General features: G+C 39.7%; 1 pseudogene; it reads right to left on the reverse strand.

Annotated features, from left to right (window-relative positions):
* Positions 1–299: 299 nt before the first annotated feature.
* Positions 300–4,647, reverse strand: part of LOC102847574 — a 6,196-nt pseudogene continuing 1,848 nt past the window's right edge.

Below are 4,647 nucleotides of genomic sequence, written 5' to 3' on the forward strand. Positions count from 1 at the left end.
TTCCTTACCTGTCCAATTAAAATTTTTTTAAATTGTGATTTTAATTAACTTTACAGAGAGGTTGGGTTTTAATTCATTTATTGATTCACATTTTTTGTCCCCCCCTTTCTTCCCTCCCTTAATTCACTCTGTAGTGCACCTCTTATTAGAGATTGTTAATTGTCATACATATAGTAATACCTAGTCATACATTCATTTCAAATAGTCCTTTCTTTCATCTGGTCCTGTGTAATGTTCATTGTCTATTCACTCTTTTTTTTGCATATGGAAATTTATTACTATGACATTTTTATCAAAACTTAAGATTTTGGCCATTCCTTTCTGCCTTTGGGTAAGGACAAAAAAAGATACATTTGGCCACATTGACAACCTTAGAGCAAACTCCAGGAATGTCACCAACAGCATGACCTTCATGACCAAATCCAGCAACAAGAACTTTATTGTTTTCCTCGATAAAATTCAAACATCATTAGGCATGAAGGCTATGATTTTCTTGCCTTTTTTTATGAACTAAACTCTGACACCTTTTTAATGGCAGAATTTGGTTACATGGCTTCAACACCCATTTTTCCAACACAATTGCCTTTGCATGAGAAGCACCTCCAAAGAAGTTGGCCTTCAGAGCTGTGCCCAAATAGGCTTCCCCCCCACTTTTCATTAGTGTATTTATAAAATTCTAATTCAAACAAATTCTTTCAATTTCCCTTCCCCCTCCCCCCATCAAATTGTACAACCCAATGATTAATACCCTTTCCCCCCTGTACATCCACATCCCTCTGTTTCCAGTCTCTCCCACCCCTCCTGGATCCTTATACTCATTCTACAATAATAGTCTTATAAAGTATTTATCCTTGTGGGACTGAGTTAGTTCATTCAGCATAATGCTCTCCAGTCTCTCCCAAATTAGGTAATAATTTACAAAGTTATTGCTCCTCTGTGCTGCATAGTATTCCTTTGTGTGAATATACCATAATTTCTTAGTCCATTCCTTTGTGGTTGGACATTTGGGCTATTTCCATGTTCTTGCAATGGTGAGTAATGTTGCTATAAACATTGGTGTACAAATCTCAGTTTGTGCCTCAGTTCTCATAATCTCAGGGTATATGCCAAATAATGGGTCATAAGGAATTTCTATTTCAGCTCTTTGAGGAAGTGCCAAACTGCCTTCAAGTATGGTTGCACCATTTTGCAATCCCACCAATGTATAAAAGTTCCTTTCTACCATATCCTCTCCAACATCTGTTACTTCCTGCTCTGTTAAATTTGGCACTCTTACTGGAGTAAGATGTTACCTCATTGTGGTTTTGATTTGCATCTCTTTTATTGCCAGTGATTTGGAGTATTTAATCATGTGTCTGTTTGCAATTTACATATCTTCCTCTGTGAAAATTCTTTTCATGTCTTTTGGCAAATGGGCTTATTTGTACTGTTTATCATGTCTCTTCTGGTTGCATTGGTAACTGCACAGCTTCCTGGTGGTTCGAAGATCTTGATACTTGCCCACATTGATGTGGCCATGGATCCCTATCTATCCACTCTTTTCCTGTTTCCTTCACCTGCCCCAAGTCAATCCTATTTTGTAACATTAATATCAAACAGTATTGATGTTTTTGTGAATGAGATATTTCACTTAGCATAATGTCTTCCAGACTCACCCTTGATGTATACTGTTTCATATGTTACACTGCATGAACATGTTACAAGTTCATTATATTTCAGTGCTGCATGAAACTCCATTGTGGTTTTTAATATCATGTTGTTCTACTCTGCATAGTATGGATATGGAAAAAATTGCCTCTAGATGCTATTTTTCTAGTAAACAATTTTCTGCACATTCACCTAGTTTATATTGTATAAGAAGGCTTTTTTGAAAAGAGCCACCTTCAGTTGATAAGAGCTACTGGAAATCTTTGCTACAAAAAGTTGAAGGGGATTCCGATGAATGGTGTGGCAGTACATTTCAGGAGCCATGGTTTAGTGAGCACTAAGAAAAGTAGAGGGTAGAAACCACACCAAATTATTTGTTAACTAGGATAGATAAGGTAATAATAAAAAGAGTAGCAAAAATACTTCCTCTTCTGGCCCTATTGCCAAGTTAAAAACACGGAAATGAATACAGATTTAGGGAACCAGAGAATGTTTTTGTTGGTGGTGGTGGTGTTATGTGCCACCTAGTCACTTGTGACTCATATGGAACCTATGTACAAGAACCCTAAACCCTGCTCTGTCCTGTGCCAATATCACTGTCTCCAACACACCGACCCCAATTACCCCAGTCACTGAACCAATCCCCCTCATAGAGGGTCTTCCTCTCCTGTGCTGTCCCTCCACCCTTCCAAGCATGGTGTCCCTCACTAAGGACCAATCCCTCCTTGCAACATGTCCAAAGTATGTGGGATGAAGCCTCAGAATCCTTGCCTCCAAGGAGCAGCCCAATTTAACGCTCCCCAGAATAAACCTGTTTGTTTTCTTAGCAGTCCATGGTACACTCAGTACTCTTCTCCAGCACTACAGCTCAAAGGCATCAATTCTCCTTCTATCCTCCCTAGTCATTGTCCAATTCTCTGATGCATAATGAGTGATTGCAACGATCATGGCCTGTATCAGACGCACCTTAGTCTCCAGAGAGACACCATTACTCTTCAGTTCTTTGGAGAGGTTCCCAATAGCAGACTTTCCCCTTGCAATACATCTTTTAATTTCCTGGTTGCTGGTGCCAAGAGTGTTGATTATGGAGCAAAGCAAACGAAAGCTGTGAACAATCTCAATTTCTTCACCATCCATCCTGATGCTGCCAGTTGGTCCAGTGGTGAGAATCTTTGTCTTCTTAACATTGAGCCTCAATCCATATTGAAGGCTGCAGTCCTTGACCCTCTGCAGCAAGCGCTTCAGGTTCTCCTTTTTTTAAATTATTATTAAATTTTAATGGTTTTAATGAACATTTACAGAGAGTTTGGGTTCTCATTCATTCATTGTTGCACTGTTTTCTCTACCCTCCTCCCCAGTTCATTCTTCTCCTCCACCCCCAAATGTCTGTTTTAATTGTCCAATTGCCACAGTGCTTGTCAAAGCCAGTTCTGATTAATCTCCTTTGTCAGTGTGTTCAGGTCCTCTGTTTCAGCAAGCAGGGTTGTGTCATCTGCATAACACAGATTGTTGATAAATCTTCCACCAATTCTGAAACCACACTTCTCCTCATAGAGCCCATCCTCCCAGATAATCTGTTCTGCACATAGGTTGAAAAGGTATGGAGATAGAACACATCTCTGGCATACACCCTCCCAGTTTTGAACTATGCGGTGTTTCCTTCCTCCTGGTCCAAATACAGGTTTCGCATAAGCACGATCAAGTGTTCTGGGATTCCCATACTTCTCAGAGTCAGCCACAGTTTGTTATGATCCACGCAGTCAAACACCTTTGCATAATCAATGAAACAGAGATAGACATTCCTCTGGTAAACTCTGCTTTCACCTAAGATCCATCAAACATCAGCTACAATATCCCTAGTATCACGACCCTTTTAAAACCCAGCCTGGACTTCTGGCAGTTCTCTGCTGATGTGCTTCCCTTCCAGTCATTTTTGGATAATCCTCAGCAGAATCTTGCATGTGAAATCAATGATATTTGTATAGTTTCCACAGTCTGTTGGGTCAGCATTCTTTGGAATGGGAATAAACATAGAATTCATCCAGTCAGTTGGCCAAATGGCTGTTCTCCAGATTTCTTGGGGCAATGTGGTGAGCACGTCCAGGACATTATCTGTTAGTTGAAATACATCAATTGGTATACCATCTGTTCCTGGGGCCTTATTTTTTGCTATTTCCTTCAAAGCAGCCTGAACTTCTTCCTTCATCACCACAGGCTGTTGCTCATATGTTATTTCATGAACTTCATCTGTGTCTCCCAATTCCTTTTGATACAGTGATTCAGTAAATTCTTTTAATACTTCCAAGATCATTTAATATTCTGCCTACAGCATACGTGATTATAGCAACTTGAGGTTTGAATTTGTTCTTCAGTTCCTTGAGCTTAAGAAATGCTGAGTGAGTTTGGCCCTTTTGATTTTCTGACTCCAGCTCTTTGCACATTTCATTGTAATATTTTACTGTGTCACATCTGTGGACAAAACCGCTGAAGAAGCTCAATACCAGCTGTGAAAACTAGGTCAGGAGCTGATTGTGGAACAGACCACCAACGACTCATATGCAAGTTCAAGCTGAAGCTGAGTAAAATTAAACCGAATCCACAGTAGCCAAAATACAGCTTTGATTTCATCCCACCTGAATTTCAGAATCATCTCAGGAACAGGTTTAAGGCCTTGAACACTACTGAGTGAAGACCAGATGAGTTGTGGGAGGATGTCAAATGTATCATCCAGGAAGAGTGCAAAAAGGTCATTACAAAGACAGAAGAGAAAGAAAAGACCAAAATGGATGTCAGAAGAAACTCTGAATATTGCACTGGAGCATAGAGAAGCCAAAGCACAAAGAAGAATTCAAGATACTCAAGAGCCGAACAGAAGATTCCAAAAGGCAGCACGGAATGACAAAGCAAAATATTACAGTGAAATGTGCGAGGAGCTAGAGTCAGAAAATCAAAAGGGGCGAACTCACTCAGCATTTCTTTTTATTATTATTATTATTATTA

Source organism: Elephantulus edwardii, unplaced genomic scaffold (genome assembly GCF_000299155.1).
Source record: "Elephantulus edwardii isolate Elephantulus edwardi_28Jun2011 unplaced genomic scaffold, EleEdw1.0 scaffold00313, whole genome shotgun sequence".
In the NCBI taxonomy this organism is placed as follows: domain Eukaryota; kingdom Metazoa; phylum Chordata; class Mammalia; order Macroscelidea; family Macroscelididae; genus Elephantulus; species Elephantulus edwardii.